The sequence below is a fragment of the Urocitellus parryii genome, chromosome 5, assembly GCF_045843805.1.
Source record: "Urocitellus parryii isolate mUroPar1 chromosome 5, mUroPar1.hap1, whole genome shotgun sequence".
NCBI lineage: Eukaryota > Metazoa > Chordata > Mammalia > Rodentia > Sciuridae > Urocitellus > Urocitellus parryii.
Genome location: NC_135535.1, coordinates 172773833 through 172792639, shown reverse-complemented (window position 1 = coordinate 172792639; position 18807 = coordinate 172773833). Strand labels below are relative to the sequence as shown.

General features: G+C 48.7%; 1 protein-coding gene and 1 non-coding gene across 2 annotated transcripts in view; one reads left to right on the top strand and one right to left on the bottom strand.

The window, feature by feature from the left end:
* Grid1 (glutamate ionotropic receptor delta type subunit 1) overlaps window positions 1-18807 on the top strand; it is a 707905-nt gene that overhangs the window by 118368 nt on the left and 570730 nt on the right. The window lies entirely within an intron of this gene.
* On the bottom strand, window positions 2991-3063 carry Trnaa-cgc (transfer RNA alanine (anticodon CGC)). Its single transcript has one exon. It is a non-coding gene; the product is annotated as a tRNA-Ala (tRNA).

The window sequence follows — 18807 nt, the reverse complement described above, 5'->3', positions numbered from 1 at the left end:
AGTCTGCTTTTTTTTTTTTTTTTTTTGTTACTGGCAATTGAACCCAGGGGTACTTTACCACTGAGCTTCATCCCCAGCTCTTTTTATGTTTTATTTTGAGACAGGGTTTCACTAAATTTCTGAGGCTGGTCTAGAACTTGGGATCCTCTTGCCTCAGTCTCCTGAGATGCTGAGATTACAGGTGTGCCCCACTGTGCTAGCCCAATTTTATTTTTTGTGTATTACAACAGTGGTTCTATTAGGATCCTACAGATATTAATTTGTTTTGAATCCTATTATTCAATTGATGTATTATTTTTCTCCTTAAAGATAACTGGTAACATTTCCCCCTAAATCTTCTTGTGATCTATTTTAGGGTTGGTTATTCCTCTGAAATTATACTACTTTCTTTCTTTTCTTTTTTTTTTTAATTAGACTGTAGGATTTTAAAATTTCTTCTATCTATTTACTCATTTTTGAGTTTTCCCTTTATTCCTTTCTGTTTTGCTGGGAGGTGGGGTTAGTAGCTTAATTGGGGTGGAAAGCCAAGTTGCAGGGCATGGGAGAGGACAGCCACCAAGATCCTGGCTGGTGGCAGGAGCCTGTGGTTGGAGATGGGACATGGTTTTGCCTCAGTGATGTGGTTCTGTTGAGGGTGCTGTTTGTTTCAGTGGGTTGAAGAATGTTTTAATTGGATTAGAGGAAGAGAGTCCTTGGCATTTCTCCCTTGTTCTTTATCTTCCTAGAGATAATCCTTTTAGGTGTATGGATCAGGCTCTCATCTCACCTTGACCTCAGCTTGCTTCCTGGCTCTCTCTAGATCTCTCAGCCATGTCCTGTGGTGACTTTGTGTCCTGTACACCTGGTTGGTTGTCCCTTTCCATTTCTGCCCTGTAGAACCATTGTTCCTACACTTAGCTCAGAATGTAACTCAGCTCTCAGTTGACATCTGGCCTGTTCATGGGGGTCTCTTACTCTTGATCCTTGGTATCCTACCAGTGGTGGCCACTTCAGGCTGTTAGTTTATAGTAAGCTTAAAGGTGACTAAACCCTAAATCTGTCTATCACAGCTTCTCCTTGAGTCTTCTCCACCTATTCTTATGTCTTGACTTTCTACCTATCTCTGTTGAGCTCTGTTTTGCTAAATATGGCTCATTGCTGCTCTAGATAACCCAAATCTTCTTGGATCCCAATACTTTATTAATTATCTCTGGAGTGGGATCAGTAACAATCAATATCCTCTGCCAAGTCATTCCTAAAACTGTTGAACAGTCAGTTCTGAGGAAAGAGCCCCAAGGCATATCACTAGAGACTCTGCCAGTTATTAGGAGCCAGCCTCCTTGGGATCTAGTTAATAGAGTCTCTGAATCCACCTAATTACACTAGCAGCCAGCCCACCTCAGTCAGGACTGTGGGGATACCTGTATGAAATCCAACACTACAGCAACCATTAAAGGTGCTGACTCTCTAGGTGAGCTAATCATGTTTGGCAAAAAACCAAATCACCCCTTTTCAAGGTCATTGAACAGAATTTAAGGGAGAGGAATGAACCAGGGATGGGGAAACACTTGGGGACTAGCAGTGGCCAAGGGCTGCACCATCCCTGGGCCTGAGGGGCAGGGGCTGGGGCAATACTGCTGAGGATCCTAGAAGAGAATGAAGCAGGCAGAGAGGGGATGCCCAGTGAAAGCTGTGACCTTAGATAGTTGAACACAGCCATGATCAAACTGGGCAGCGCTCGGCCTTCTGATCTCCTGATGTCTTCCAGTAGAAGGCTGGGGCAAAGAAGTCCCTAAACACCAGCTTTGCCGAGCAGACAGCAGGATGGACCAGGAGGTACAATAGGCGCATTAGGTCAGGCTGTGACTGCATGTGTGTCTATAAAAATGCCCACTAATCTCCATGTTGTGTGATACTCAGATATTTATTAATGTTCTGACAGCCTTGTAAATAACATATTTGTTTGGGGTGATGATCTTCTAGGATGAAGAGAGGGCTTCTCTCTCTGTTGTCACTTGTGGATCCTTTTGCCAATGGGGTGAGTTTAATTGCAGTCATGGGGATGTGATGACATTTACATTATCTTTGCAAATTGAATGCCTATGGGAGTTAGCTAGGCCATTGCTGGTGGGAGCAGAGCCCCTACCCTGGCCTGAGATGTAGCCTCAGACTGACAAGAAGGGGAAGAAGAGTAGGCAGAGTCACAGGAGTAGAGCAGTTGAGTGGGTGCTCCATGAGGTCACTTCTCTGCCCAGGGCAGTCCTAAGCAAGACACATAGACAAAATTCACACGGGTACAGCTGTGGGGCCAGAAAGGGCTGTGTCAACTACTGAACAGCTGATGGTGACTGATTCTCTTCTGCACTTGAAGGAAAGAAGGGAGCTGTGACCCAAATGAATCTGGCATCCCCTCTAGAAGCCCTGCTTATAGGATGTCCTGTGACCACTGGGAGGTTTTCTGATGGGGGATTCAGTAATTTTAGAGGACAGAGTGGACTGTGTGGACAGAAAGAGGTGAGATGGGGTATGTGCAGGTGGGGCCTCCTGAATCTGGATTGAATTTTCAGTCCACTTGTGACCCACCCCAGCACAGGTGAATGGACATGGCCAGTCCCTATAGATGTGCTATTCAGGACTTCTATCCAACAGGGTAAAATATATTCTTATAGGGACAGTGCTGGGAATACCCCAGGATCCTAAGGGGATCCTCAGACAGATGAGGACCAAGACGGGGCCCTTGTAATGGCAGGAGAAGGAAGGTGTCCTGAGGCAAGCTGGGGGAGCTAAGGGCCTCACCAGTTATTTTTAGGGGATCTCAGCCAACCCATCCTAGGGCAGAGAGGGAGAAAGCATAGGGAAGGTATCCCTGCAGGGTTGGCACTTATGTGTGTGTGTATGTAGGACGTTGACCTAGGTCTTGAGGTATGGGGACAGTTTGTTTCTTTTTTTAAATATATATATATATTAGTTTTAGGTGGACACAATATTTTTATTTTTATTTTTTTACATTTATGTGGTGCTGAGGATCGAACCCAGTGCCTCATGCATGCGAGGCAGGCGCTCTACCACTGAGCTACAACCCCAGGCCCAGACAATTTGTTTCAGTTATTAATTTTAAAGTGTAAATGCAATGTAATTGGATGACAGACTCTTCAGAAAAGAGAAAAGGGGCAGGGGGAAGAAAGATGAATTTCACCTTGTTTCCTTGCAGGCCTGCAACAGTAGTGATTCTAGGAATGGGGTCAAGATTGGCAGGGTGACATTCAGGTAGGCGACATTCATTAGGGCAGGAGGGAAGGTGGGAGAGTGTTAGGGAGGGGGGCCTAGCTATTAAGAGCCTGGCCTTGGGGCTTTGGGAGCCAGGCTCAACAGGTCGTTCCCCGTGGGCGCCCTCATGTGGCCTGCCCCAGGGCTGGTCATGATTTGGGTTTCTAGCTCCTTAATGCTTTGCCTCCTTTCAGTAGAGAGGTACCTGGCAAGGTCAGCCAGCTGGGGATCCCTGGCTGGAGTGGTGCAATAAGCAAGGATCTGGTCAGGTCTGCTCCCAGGGGCCCTGGTGCCCTGGGCATATCTGTGGTCCAGTGGAGAGCTGCTGAGGATCAACCAGTGGAGGGCCAGCCTCAGGCTTTAGGTGGTTCTGCGGCAGCACTGCTGGGAGCTTGCTGGGCCCTATGGAGATGCACGCAGGGCCAGGGTGTCTCAGCCCTGCTGCACATGAGAATGATCCAGAAGTTTGTGAAAACACTGATGCCAGGCCCCTAGAGTCTAGGGCTATGACTGAGAGTCAGGATTTGGAAAGCTACCCCTGTGAATCTAAAGAGCAGCCTGGTAGTTCTTGAAACTCAGGTGCCTCAGAATCTCCCAGAACTCTTGTCAGCAAACAGATTACAGGGTCCCATTGCAGAAGTTTCTGCTTCTGTGGGTTTGGGGTAGAAAATAAGCATTTGTAAGTAATTGAAATCTAACAAGTTTCTAGGAGCCGTCGCCATTGATCTGGGTGTCCTGCTTTGAAACCCTGGTACAGCTGTGCAGGGAGGGCAAGTGCTGGCTCTCTCATAGATGGTGAGGAAAGTGGTGGTGGGTACAGGAGGAGAGAGAAGGGGCTGGCCCTCCTGCTTGGCTCACAGGGGCATCAGTCCCAGTTCCCTCTGATGCTGAAGTTGCTTCCAGCTCCCATGTTCCCTTGTTGCCCCCCTGTTCCTCTTTCCTGATGCCTCTGGGTCATGCCTACTATCCACCAATGATGCAGTGTGAACAGGGTTCAAGAGGGCTAATGGAGCTTCATGACCTGGTTCTGGTGGGCATATTTCTTGGCCTGGGAGGGAGGAGTGTTAGGGACGTGCTGGGAAGTTGTGGTGTGGAGCTCTGTGGTGGGGAAGTGCTTTGTACAATAGCAGGCTGGCCATTAATAATGCATCTGCCACAGAACTATGGCCCCAGGAAGCCTAACTTCCCGGCACATATTCAGGAGCACATTTTAATGCAGAAGCCACAGGAAGAGCGTCTCGTCTCTGTCTTTTATCATCAGTTTCCAATCAAGAATCACGGCAGCCCATGTCCTGGGGCTCCAGCCTGGTGCCTGTGGGGAAAACAATTCTCCCAAGATCAGGTTGCTGATGCCCAGATGCAGCAATCTGGAGCCCCGTCTTTGGAGACAGCAACATGTAGATGAGCCGATCTTGGGGGAAAAGACAGAGCTGTCAGCTGGGCTGAGTCTGATGTCCCTTGTTTCTATAGCTACAGTAAATGTAATTACCAAAGAGTAACCCTTTGCGGATTTCATTGTAACCTCAGATAGCTAATGACATTTACTGGGTTTCTAGCAATCCGGGACAAAATGCTCATTTTGAATTTAACATGAGTAATGCCATTTTCCATCTTAGTTAAGTACTTTGTGTCATAAAAGAGTTATCTGCCCAGAGCCCCTGGTTCTGTCAGTAAACATATTACAAATATTATCACCACTTATTTTCTGGATGAAAGATGTGGTGAAGGCCCAAAGAAATACTCCTTCTTTACATTTATGACTTTGCTTGGAGACTCAGCAAATTCAGCATGAAATCATTGTGGAGGAAATTCAGACCATACACCAATATCTCACACTCCGTCGGGGGCCCCTGGAGATGGTAATGTTATCTCGGGAAAACAAACTATGTAAATACATCCTTCCACCACCCCACCACAGTAGGCACCAGGCAGTGTCATTTGGCTACTGACAGAGGTGATGGATGTTGAGTGTCTTTGGTGTAGAAAAATGGAAGTCATTGACTGCAGCTTGTTAGGGGGGAAGATGCGTTTCCTCTCTGTTCCTAGAGACGTATGGAATTTGCACACCAAAGTAGAGTTGGTGTCAAACCACATATTCATTTGATCATCCATTTATTCATGCACCTTGCAGATCCATCCACACAGACCCGTAAATAATCATTACAGTGCAACGTGATAGGTGTACTAATGGAGGGATGTACCAGGTATGCTGGAGTGGGGATAGCACAGAGGTAGGGCTCATGAATTGCCTGGGGGAATCTCAGAAGGTTCATGGGGAAGGTGAGGTTTGACCAGGATCTGTGACCACACTGGGAAGCCTTGGACTGAAGGAAGATCCTCTAGGCTGGGCATCATATTGAAGCTTTTCTGGGGAACAATTCCAGGTTTCTGGTTGGAGAAGGGATGAGCACCATCCTGCTTCCTTGGGAACCCATCACTGCTTTAGAGGTAAGTCCCTGGGGTGGAGTGGGAGGAATATTCCCAGCAGGCTCTGGGGTCAGCTGGACCTGGGTTTTGAACCTGACTCTGTTACTTAGTAAATTCGGTAAGGTCAGAACCTTAGTTTCTTTGTGAATGAAATGGAGACAGCCATTCTGAACCCCCCAAGTAGTAGTGAGGATGACACAAATTAACACCCTAAGATGCAGGAACTGCTGCAAGTGAGTTGCTCAGGCACTTCAGTTGGACCATGTGAGTGCCCATCAGGATGTTCCTAAAGAGCTTTGTGCTTAAGAGTTTTTCAGGGCAGCCCTTGGCTCAGATGGACCTGCAGGAGCGTCAGCAGGTTCAGATGACCTACAGGAGTATTTTTAGTAGCCAATGTTCTGCTGCACAGTCGTGTGGAAGGTGCCTGTGTTCTCTGACACCTGGTGATACCCTTGAGCCATGAGAAAAGCAGCCAGATGATGGAGGGCCTCTTTCTCTCCAGTAGATGTCTGGTCCTGGCTCTGACACTTGTCAGCAATTGCTGGACAAAGACCATGGGGCAAGAACTTTGGAGGAGGAGCTTCTGTGCTTCTCTTCCTGGCAGTGGATCCAGTTGATTCACTGGTAGGGCCCAGCCTGATTCCAGATCTGTGCACCACTCTGATCTATGGCCTAACATGCTGGTGGGTCCAGCAAGAAGGTGTTAACTCAGGCTTTTCAGGAAAAAGCCTTGTAAAGCTTGGGGGGTCAGCTCCTGGCAGAGGTGAGAGTCTGTGACTCATGGTTGCAGGGATTGGCCATAGCCCCAAAGCTATGGGTAACTGGATATAGTTTTATCATATTGCAAATGCATGCCGGTTTTCATTGTTTCCTGGACCAGCCTGTCGAGTGTCCTTATTGGGAAACTTAAACACAGCCCGTTTATACCAAGTCTCTGACCATTTCTTTTTGCCCAATTAATATATTGCTATGCTAAGCCTACCTAGATTGCTCTTCTTCCAGGAAGGCCTATGTCCTGGGAAGGTAACCATGGAAACAGAGAGGTTGCTCAGAGGCAGCAGGAGGTGGATGCTCAATATTGAGGGGATGCTGGAGAAGTCACCATGGTCATTCCTTTGTTTCTGCTTAAGAATGCCCCACATTCCCTAAATAGTGGAAAATATTACTTGTTCAGACTGGAGGACTCATGCAGAGAGAGAATCTTGCCAATAGAGGCAATGTCTACATGGCCTTTGCATCTTCTTTTTGTGGAATTTATGTTTGGTCCATTTATGTATTAATTTACTCATTTATCTGTCTGTCCATATGTCCATTCATCTGTCCATCTATCCATACATCCATCTTTCCATCATTGATGAGGCTCTTCAATTGAGTCAGACCCCTATACTAGTATTAGGGATTGGAGAGAGTCTATTGTTGGAAGAGAGTCACACAAGCAATATGTGTGAGAGGACCTGGAGGCCCAGTAAAAGGGGTGGTGATTGGAGCCTTTCTCAGGAGACGTGTCTGGGCTGAGTGTGAATAAACAAGGCATCTTCTTACAAAGCAGTGGTTGAGTGAGAGGAGTTCCAGGCAGAGGGAACAGCCTGGAGAAAAGAACGGAAGCCCAGAAGAGTTCTGTACTCTCCAGGGGAAGTAAAAAGGGAGAAAGGGAGGTGAGTTGGGATTGGTGGTGGACAAGGAAGGTGGAGGGTGGTAGGAGGGGAGCCTCAAGGAGGTAGCAGCTGTTGGTTTGTTTGTCTCTGTGTTCGAGGAGATTCATCTGATGTCAGAGACTGGAGAGGACGAGGCAAGGGGGTTGAGGGCCCAGGGTGGATTCAGGGTGAGCTCTGACTCATCTCTAGAGAGATTCTTGAAGGTAGGACCAGAGGAGACCTTGGGGTCAGCTGGCCTATAGTTGGCCAAATGTTGGATCCTCTCTAGCCTCCCAGCTCTAATTCCAGGGCACTGCTCCTGCACCAAGGAAGAGACACCCTGGGTACCTTCTAAGAGGAGGGAGGGCTTGATATGGCTTCCTCTTTCTATCTGATCATGGCTTTCCAAACATCATGGCTGACAGGAAGTACAGGTATTTGGGGGCAGGATTTTCTGGGAGCTCTTCTGGACTGCCCAGCACCAAGATGAAATGTAGGATTCAGCCTCCTGGTGGTCTTGGCTCCTGCTGCAGAGAAGGGCACCTCCCAGGGAAGCCAACCCTTCTCTCTGGGAAAATGCAGGTGATAGAGGCTCAGGTTTCCTTGTTCTTGTGATGGCTAGGTGCTGTAAGCTGGTTTTCATTTCTACCTCCTTTGATCCTGACAACAGCTGGTAGGGAGGTAAAGATTGTCACACCCATTTCATAGGCAGGAAGTAGAGGCCTAGAGAGAGTAGGATTTATCGAGTTATATGATCAGCATGGAGGTCTTCCAAGTCGGCTAATTCTGAAGCTCAAGGTTATTTTTGGTTGAGTCATATTAATACGGTTGCTGTTTTTACCACTCCAGGCTGCAATCCTCCACCTTTCCCCTCTAATTTGGTTCTGCAGATCAATCTGAATATGGCCATTTGCTGGGGTGGAGCCCTGCAAGATGGTGGGTGATCTTGTAGGTCAGTCTCTGTGCTGTGGCAGCCTCCAGCCTGCTGCAGGGATGGGGCCGGGGTGAAGGTGGGCGAAGGTGACTGGTTGCTGGCAGGAGCTGCCTTATCAGATGGTGCCTTTGTCATCTGAAGCCACTCTGTCTGCATTGTTTGTCTGCTTTGCAGAAGGGGCTTGTGGGCTATTAGGAAGGAATTTAATAAACAAAGTCAGGAATTTATACATTCTGGGGTGGGCATCCCTCTCCACTGAGTCCCCATGGACTTTCTTCATGGATTCATTTCTAGGGCTTCAGAAATAGGGTCCAGATTGAAGCCAAATATTTGGGCCTGATGGCTTCCTGTTTGGCTTAACGGAGGGGCTCCAGCTGTATCCAAGAGGACTTACCCTTTTGCTCTTCCATCTGTCAGGCTCGTGCTGATCTGACCTGTGCAAGAGCTGAACATTCAGGCTATTATTCCCTGTGACAACAATGCCCCTCAATTGCCCAGCTCTGCAGGGACTCTAGGGTGGCACTTGTTGATTACCCATCACTGGAGGTTGTGATGGAATTTGGTTGCCAAAACCACATTCCAGGTCTGCCCCGAAGGCCTGGAGACAGGTGGACACTAATTCTAAATCATCCTTGTTCACAGAACCCAAGTTGATTCTTTCAAACTCTGCTTGGGCTTTATGTGCTATGTCAGGTCCCTTAAAGGGTGGAATTCTGGCCCATCTCCTTTCCCCAGATAATGGCTTATTGTTCTCTGGGGCCTTTGGGGGCCCAGCCATGCTGGTCTCTACTTTGCCTAATGCCACTTGTTCCTGATCTCCTTGTTACTCTCCTTTCTCAATCTTAGACTCTAGTTCTTGCCTCTCTCAACTTGATTTCCCTGCTGCTCAGAGACTCTTAAGGGACAGACCCCTTATTAAAAGCCCCAGACTTTTTCCGTGACCTGCTGCCCTTGGAAAAAATGAATAGCCAAACTTCTGATTTTATGGGTATTATGGTTTAAATGTAGTTTAGCCAAAAGCTCACATGTGAGACAATGCAAGATGGTTCAGAGGAGAAATGATTGGGTTGTGAGAGTCTTAACCCATTCAGTGAATTAATCCCATGATAGGGATTAACTGAGTGGTAACTGAAGTGGTAGGGTGTGGCTGGAGGAGATGGGAATTGGTACGTGGCTTTGGGGTATATATTTGTATCTGGCAAGTGGAGATGCTTCTGATCATTATGTGAGCCGCTTTCCTCTTCCACACTCTTCCACCATGACGTTCTGCTTCACCTTGAGCCCTGAGGAATGGAGCTGGCCTTCTATGGATTAAGACCTCTCAAACCTTGAGTTCTCAAATAAACTTTTCCTTCTCTACAATTGTGCTTGTCAGATCTTTTAGTCATAGCAGTGAAAAAGCTGATTAAAACAATGGGATTGGTTTGGTCTCTTTGATGATTAGTTTGAGAGTTTTTTCATCTGTCTATTCAACAGCCAACCAACCAACCAACCACCTCCTTGTCTATCTGTCCAGCCATCTGATCATTAGTCCATCCAGTCATCCAGCCAACACATATTTATTAAAACCTATAGTGTTTTAGGCATACTGCCAGGAACCACATGAAAGCAGATGAGATGAGGCCCCATCTCTAGTTGAAGAAGTGACTGTGCAGAGGGGACATTAGTCACTTTCCTAAGGCCATTATCAGGCTGTATTTAATGATTCACCATTGCCATGAGCTCAGTGAGCCTCCCATGGATCCTGAACAGGGGACTCTCCACAGTGATTGTTACTGAAGGTGGTATGAGCTGGACATGGAAGGGCAGGTAGGAGGCAGCACTAGGGGAGGCCTATGTGGGTGTGGCTTTGGAGAGGTGATTACAATGAAGACACCAGGCTTGGAGTGGACATTCAGGCTGTTATGCCCTGTGACTAGCAGGGTGTCAGGAAGCCAAGGGTGTGTTCTTGTGTGGGGTGCATGGGAGTGGGACTGGGTCCTGAACAGCAGTTGGGGGAGGAATCCCAGAGAGGCAGGGGCTATGAGGGGTATTTGTGGAGGTTCCAGACAGCAGAGGTGGATACTGGTGGAGGGAGATGGCTCTGTGGCCCCATGTGGCTGGGAGGAGGGCTGGCTTTGGTCCCTAGTTGGACCCTTCACACTGTACTTTAGGCCCCACCCAGGGTTACAAGTCCTCGATTTGAGCTGGCTCAGGTGTGATTGGCCAAGAACCAGCTTGAATCATTGCTGGGAGCTCCCCTTGCTTGGTTTTCCTGGTGTGGCCAGCAACCACCTTGGGCAGGCAACAGACCCACCATCCCCATCACTAGAGAAAGGCCTTGGGGGAGCACAGGGAGGTATCCACCCAGGCCTCAGGAATCCCAGGTAGACATAGACTCTTAGGTGGTGGGGGAGTAGCAGGGCCATGAGGACAGGGGAGGTTGACCCTAAGCCCAGGCCAGTGAGGCCCTGGGGGTGGCATGGGTCCTGGTCCCCAGGTTCTGAAGTCATTATCCTTTCAGCTTTGTGGTCTCTTGGGAAGGGTGGCACTGAGAAGGATCACAGTATCCCTCTGTTTCTCCCTGATCCTCTCTTGCCTTGGCCCCTAGTACATTGGTACCTCTCCTGGTCAAGCCTGGGTTTCTGGTCCATCCCTTTCCTCTTCTGGTATCCCAGTCCTTGGTGGGTCTATGAGGAAGATTCCTGGATGCACTTAACACCTGCCTCAGTGAGGCTGTGACCAAGGGTGGGGATCATTTGCCCATTTGTCCTTCTCCCCTCTCCCTGGATGCCCTTTCCAGGCAGGCTTCTCCTTTTGCTGACTTCTGACCTGTGGCTTTTTGGGGGCAGGGACCTTTCCCAGCCTCTCGTGGGGAAAGGAGAAGGATGACTTTCAGACAAGTGGGTGGTGGCTGTCCACCCACATGCCTTCAAGGACCAGGCGAGAGGCTGCTCACCATGTGGGACAGCACTAACAGATACGGATCCTTTGGGTTGAGGCCTTCTTTAATTTGCAGAGGCCACCTAAAAGGGGGTGCTTTAGGCATCGAATGCTTGTTATCAGGAGTGACAGAGTAAAGGGTGACAGGTAGTGGGAGTTGTGGTGATAGTAATAACCAGTTTGGGGAGGAGTTTGCCCTCTGAGGGAGGGGTGCCCCTCACCCACTTCCATGGGGAGGGGCAGATGCTGGGACATGAGCCCCTACAAGGGGAGTACCCTGACTTGCCCAGGGCCCTGGGTGGCTAACCTGTGTCTTGGGCCCTGCTGCCCAAAGGTTTTTTTGTGCCAACAGGTGGATAATGTCTCCAGTTTCCTCCCTCTAGATTGAGCCCAGGAGAGGAGCTTCCAGGTAGTGGGAGCTGGACACAGGCCCACTGGTCTGCAAAGAAGCCCCAGGCTCTGTGCCAGATTAGGTTCCTATTACCTAAGGTCCTCTGCCATCTCCTCGGGAAGAGAAAGGAAGAAATGAAAACACTGAATCAATGAGACAGGGGTCTAATTACACTGGGTAGCATCAAGGCTCCAATTTTGGGCCTTGGTGCTCCCTTTAATTTGGGGTCTTTAAATATTTACCTGCAATGGAGGGGAAAAAATCTTTTGGGCTGCAAGGCTATTCTGGCAGCAATGCGCTGAGAAATTCATTAAACCACAGTTAATTAGGGGATGAAAGATACATATATAGCTCATTAGTTCAACCCACATAATTTACATCTTGGAGGATATTTGAGTACCAGCTCAGCTCAGGCTCTCGGAAATGATGTCTCGAAACAGCCTCTTACTACGGCTGCTTGTCTGAGCCTGGGGATTGGGAGGGGGCTCTTGTTGCCCTCTGTCTGTCCATCCATCTGTCCTGGAGAGGGCAAAGGGAAGTAGGGCCTCACTACCCCTCCAATTCCCCTCTGGGTCTGGTGGTGGCCCAGCATGCTGCTGCCAGGGATGATTAAGGGTGGCAGCCCTCTGGCAGGCGTTCTGCTTAGCATAATGGCGCGGTGTCTGAGCAGGTTTTAAGCTGCATTGAATCAGGTTCCTAGATCAGGGACATTATCCCCGATTTAATCTGTAGCAGAGAAATCAGGACTAGAGCATCAGAGCCACGTGTCTCCTCCTGCTTTGGCTCCTGCCTGGGCCTCTGATGGGCCTGGAGGGCCTTGGCTCTGCTGAGACCTTGACCCTACCTTGGACCCTGGTGGGTCTCCCAATTCTATTCCTTTGAAGGACCTGCTTTTCTCACCAACTTGGGGCTGGGATGGGGTTATTGACATTGCTGAGGGTTGCCACACTGTTGTTCCTTATTTTTTGGATGTTGGTGGGAAGTGGGATTGGTTTAAAATAAATTTCCTGTCCAGGTTCCATCGCCAGCCCTCACATGGTTGAGGATGAGAGATAGATGTGTGTGCACCTGTATGTGTATCCACACAGGCATGCACACACGTATGTGCACATGTTTGGATGTGTAGGGGTGTGCACATGTGCATGTTTGTGCGTGCATGTGTGTACACTTATGAGTAGGAGGCACATATATGTGGGGGATAGCAGTGAGCCCTGGGATGGTTGTATTAAATGTCCTGAAGGGTCAGCATGGCCCCTTCTCAGTCCTGGAATCTGTCCGTGTTGTGCCAGGGGCTGCTTTGAACTGAGAGTGACCAAAACCAGACTCACAGGTGTGAACCCCACATTTGCTTGTAAGTAGCTGTGGCACTTAGGGCAAGTGACTCATCTCTAAGTCTTGGTTTCCTCATATGCTAACTGGCAGCAGTAACCCCTAACTCAGTGGCTAATTTTGAAAATTAACAGAGAAAAAAACCACCGATGCTCACTGCTATCCCCCAGGGCCTGAGAGCGAGCAACTTGCTGGATGTTAGCTCTTTTCCTTGTTGTTTTTTTGTTACTTTGCCTGTCCAGGCTCAGTTTCCCCATCTGTTACCTGGGGTTCATGTTGCCTGGCTCACAGGGTGGTGTGAAGAGATGAGTGCCCATTGGCATTGGGCACAGGAGCCACAGCTTTGAGCTGAGTGGATGAATGGGGCAGGGTGGGCACAGCCTGGCAATATTGGGCTCCCCAGGCCTCAGAAATAGCTGAACTCCCAAAAGCTTTATCTGAGGATTCCTGACCCCTATCACAACAGCCTCCAATGGAGACCTGTTGTGACATCTGTCTGTAAAGCCAGACCTTGGGCACTGTGGTGGCACTGCCGCTCTGCAGGTCCTCCCTTCCTCTTCTTTCGGGTTGGTGCCTATTGCTGATTGTGCCTGTGCCTGTGCCAGCTTCCTTCATATAACCCACCACCACCACTACTGTGGTGGGAGCAGCAACACCACCAAGAGTTGATATGAATGGTGCTTATTCTATGTGCTGGGCACTGTTCCTGGACTTTACATTTGCACGGCCACTCTGGAAGGTGCTATTAGGACCCTCATCTTCCAGATGAGGGAGCTGAGGCACAGGAACTTGGAGCTTGGCTGAGCCATGCCTGCTTGGGGCGGGGAATGTGGCAGGACTGGAAGGGCTGTGGGAAGGGGTTGGGGGATGGGCTGATGGAGAAGTTGTGTCCACCAGTGGTCATTGTCAGATTCCTGCCCTGCCACTTAGTACAGGCATGTTGCCCCTCTGTGCCTGAGTTTCCTCACCTGTGGCCTGGGACACCATTGCTTAGAAAGCATGCAAGGAGCTCACTGTGTGAAGCCCACAGATTGGTACTCAGCAAGGGGAGAACTCTATTTACCAGGAAGATAGAAGGTCTCTAATTACCAGGAAGAGGTGGCCTGGAGCTGGTGCTGGGCTCTTGGGGGCTAGCATGGGTGGAGGCTCCAGTTTGGCCACCTCTGTTGCTGTGTGGCCTCCTGGCTTATGTCTTTGCACTCTAAATCTGCTGGTTACCAGTGTCAATTTAGAAAAGCTCTCCAAGAGGGGCTGAGGCAGGGCCTGTCAGGGTGAAGCTTTCCTCAGGCATCCTTCCACCAGCAGTAGCTCTGGCTACTGTTCCCTCTTGGATCTCCTGTCAGTGGAAATGTGGAAGCCCCTAGGCCTCCCCAAGGCACTCAGTGGGCAGGTTTGTGCGTGTATGGGGGGCAGCTTCCGCATGCCCTTCTTGGCATCTTATAAGGCCTCTCCTTTTATTAAGTAGACAGAAAGGTATTTAATTTATTTTCATTTTTAATTGACACATAGTAATTAGACATATTTATGGGGGTACTGTGTGACATTTCAATACATATGTACACAATGTGTAATGATCAGATCAGCGTATCTCTGTCACCTCAGACTCTTAGCATTTCTCTGTGTTGGGAACATTCAAAATCTTTTCTACTAGCTACTTTGAAATATTCAATTAATTGTTATCAAAATACCCAGTTATCATATGGGGCTTTTTGTGCCAAACACTCCACGATCTAAAGATGAACTGTAATTCTCTTGGACTGTCATCATCCTCCTGTCTCTTGATTTTTGTATGTGCTGTTCCTTCTGCCTGAAACACCTGACCCTATTCTGAACTTGGCCTTCAAAAGGCTCAGTTCATGATTGAGCAGGCCAGGCAGGGTCATTGTTTCTATCAGAACCTATTGCAGGGCATGGCACTATTAAAGTAGATGTTCAATGGAAGTGTATGTCTCCTCCTGAGGGTGGTGGCCGCTAGATCCCTGAGTCCAGGATGTTCTTCCTGGATATCTGCTGAACCCAGGAAAACACCCAGGGTTCTGACCAGGCTGGGTCAGGTTGGGTGTCTCCTGCCCCACCTTGGGCAGGCCAGCCATTTGCTCTCAAGCTCTTGCTGGCAAAGACCTCCAGAGGCAGTGTTCAGGAATTTCTCCCAGTGGGACTTTGTATAGGAACTTGCACTTGAACATTAATAACTAATGAATTGTATTGTGGCATTGAGACTCATTCCCATTACTCACTGATGAGAAAATTAAAGATCTATTGATATTGCAATAATTAATTGGCCAAATACATAGAAATAACTATGCAAACTGACTGGAACTAAGTCTGTGAGATTAACTCCTTGATGTTCAGATAGTGGTGAGGAAGAGTCCTGCTTGAGGGTACTCCTGGCCAAGGCCTGGAGATCCTGGCTATCCACTGGGAAGGTGGTGTGGACTGATGGGTGGCACCATATGGCGGGGGTGTTGGTGAACTGCGTTGGATCTGTGTCTGGGCTATGGGGGCCATGTAATGACCCCTGTCTCATAACATGCCAAAGACAGAGGGGTTCCAATGGCTAGGGCCAGCGAGAGGATAGAGCCTTTTCCCAGAAGGACTGGGATGGAGGTCAGAGTTGATAAAAGAGAATCCAAGGCCACTGCAGGTCACACAGAGCCTGGGGCTAGGTAAGGAGAGATGCTGGGAGAGCCCAGGATAGGGTGGACTGAGAGGTCAGAGGATATAGCAAGAGTTTGGAGGTAAGACTGGGAAAGGTGCAAGAGTAGGTAGTGGTTTGTCTGGTGTGCAACTGAACCTTGGACCCCTCAGAGAGCATAGGCAACAGCCATCTCCTTCAGCAGGTTGTGGGTTTTCCCAGGACCTTGTTGCCTGGGCTCATACCAGTTTTGTGACTCCTTGTGTGACTGGGTGAAGAGACAGTGTCTATTCTAGCTGCAGGTTTTCGGGGGTCCTGCAGCCCCTTCTCAGGGGCTTTCACTTGACCTGGTAAGTCGTGCTTGGAGGCACTCATGGAAGGAAGGGTTGTTCATGCCTTTCTGTGTGTAGCTCTGTACAGCCCACCTGCTGCTCTGTGCTTCAGGCTCCCCAAGGGTGGTTTGGGGGTCCTGTTCCTAATTCTGCCTTTGAAAGATTGGGATGTGGGGAGGCCACAGGTGAGCCACCATTGGTAGTAGCCTCGATGCTCCAGCTGCCTTGTGCATCTCCTATTTTCATCTTGGTGCATCTGTGGCTGCTCCAGGTGTGCTGACAGGTATAGAATCTGGACCCTGCAGGAGACGGCCTTGAGAGCATCTTCAGCACCTTCCCAGCTTCCACGCTGTATGGAGACACTGCAGTTGCTGGTTGCACTTCCCACCTGGGCAGCACAGTAGGTCTTACTTCCTCTGGAGCTAAAGGCTGCTTTTCATGGGTCCTGGCTCTACCCCTGGAACCCACAATAGGGCTGCCTCCCTCACCCCCAAGAGGTAGGCCCTGTGGCCCATCTTCCTTTCTCACACACCCAGGTTGCAGGGTCTTTCTCAGAACCTGCTTTCTATCTGCTCACTGACTGATACCTTCTCTTCTCTTCCCCGAGTGTGCCAAGCTCCTCCCAGTACATATACTCCACTCTGATTCCTCAGATGGTTTCTCTGGGCACACAGAGGCTCAGAGAGGTTCCAGTTAACAGGAAGCCCCTGTTCTAGTGGCACAGTATGCTGGGATGAGGACAGGGTGGAGACAGAGGGCCTGAGACCCAGCCAAACTGTGCCTGCTGCTCCCCAGTTTTAGACCTCAGCCATGGTACCCACTTAATTTTTATTTATTTTATTTTTTTGTGGTGCTGGGGATTGAGCCCAGGGCCTTGTGTATGCAAGGCAAGCACTCAATCGACTGAGCTATAACCCCAGACCCCTGGTACCCATGTCTTAACCTCAGTTTCCTTAAGTGGAAGTTGGACATATTTGTTTCTTAGGCTTCCATAACCAAGTACCACATTTCATGTCTCATTAACAAATAGACATTTATTTCCTCACAGTCCTGGAGGCTTGAAGTTCAAGATCAAGGTGTTGGCAGCGCTGGCTCTTCTGAGGCTGCTCTCCTGGGTTGTAGATGGTTTCCTCTCTTCCTTGCATGGTCTTCCCACTGTGTGTCTGTGTTCTAATCTCCTCTTCTTGTAAGAATACCAGTCATTTTGGATTATGACCTTCCTTTGTGACCTCACTTTCACTTAATCACCTCTATTAAAAGCGCTATCTTTAACTACAGTCACATTCTGAGGTACTGGGGGTTAGGACTTCCATAGGAATGTTTTGGGAGGACACAGTTCAGCCCTCGACATGAGTAGCATCACCTTCTCCCAGGATTGTAGTGAGGGGATGGCACAGTGGCCATGACATAGGCCCTGGCACAGAGGTCGCCCCAGTTCTCCTAGGCTGAGGGGCTCTAAGGGAAAGAGTGTAGAAGCAGGAGCAGAGAACAGTGCTTTCCTGCCAGTGTGTGGAACAAAAAATTTGTTTTGAATGCATGTTTCCACATTACCATCTCAAAGTGCCCCAGGGGCTCTGGCATGCCCCAGCCTCCAAAATGCCACTCCCATCCACTTGCCCATGACCTGAAAGCTGGGCCTGGCCCCACTTCCTGGGTCCAATAAGCAACCCTTTCCTGGGCTCCCAGAATATGCCCTGAACCTTGTTCTTTTCTTTACTTCTGCTCCTACTCTTTCTTTAGCCAGGACCTCTTATTGTCCTCCTGCTAATATTTGTCACCTTTGAGACTGTGTTCCTTTTTTGATGTTTCCACCATGGGTCCTGCCCTCTGCCCTTGCACTTTGCAACGTAAGGACCTGGTCTGGTGGCACTGACAGTGGATGGAGCCCTGAAAGAACATGCAGGGGTGCCTGGAGGGCTGAGGGCCCAAGCTTGGTGTATGACCCCTTCTGTTCCTGCATTGGGCTTCAAACTGACATGAAGGCAAACTGACATGCAGACTGACTGGCAGGAATGGGGTGGAGATGGTGGTGGCTACATTTGTGGAAGGTTTATATTCCAAGTCTCATGCTGTGCACTTGATAGTCATCATCTCTGCTCTTCACTACCATATAGCAAGGTGTTATGATGAGCTCCATTTTTTTGGGGGGTACTGGAGATTGAACCCAGGATTGCTTTACCACTGAGTCACATCCCTAGCCTTTTTTGAATTTTGTTTATTTATTTTGAATTTTATTTTAATCCTCACTAAGTTGCTTAGAGCCTGGCTAAGTAGCTGAGGGAGGCTGGCCCTGAACTTGTGATTCTCCTGTCTGAGCCTTTGGAGTCTCTGGGATTACAGAAGTGTGCCATCATGCCAGGCTGATGAGCTCCATTTGTAGGTGCAGAAATTGAGAGCTTGAAATACCGTCTAAGAGAAAATATTTGCAAATCACATATCTGATAATGGATTTGTATCCAGATCATGTGAATGAATCTAACAACTTTATAATGAAGCACACTACCCAGTAGAAAATGGGCAAAAGATTTGAATAGATACTTCACCCCCCTCCCCAAATAGATTGCCAACAAACACACGAAAAGATACTCAACATTGTTAATCGTAAAGGGTAAACAAATCAAAATATAATCAAACACCACTGTATACCCACTGGTATGGCTATAATAAAAAAGACCGTAACAAGGGTTGGAGCATGCAGAGCAACTGGAACCCTCATGCACTGTCGGTATAAATGCAAATACTGCAGCTGCTCTGGAAAAGAGTGTGATAGTTTCTTTAAAAAAGATAAACAGACACTTCACCATATTATTTAGCAATGCCACTCCTAGGAATATATGCAGGAGAAGTGGAAACATGTGCCTGTAAAATGACTTGAACATGAATGTTCACAACAGCATTATCTATGATAGCCCCAAACTGGCTACAATCCAAATGTCCACCAGGGGGTGAATAGATAA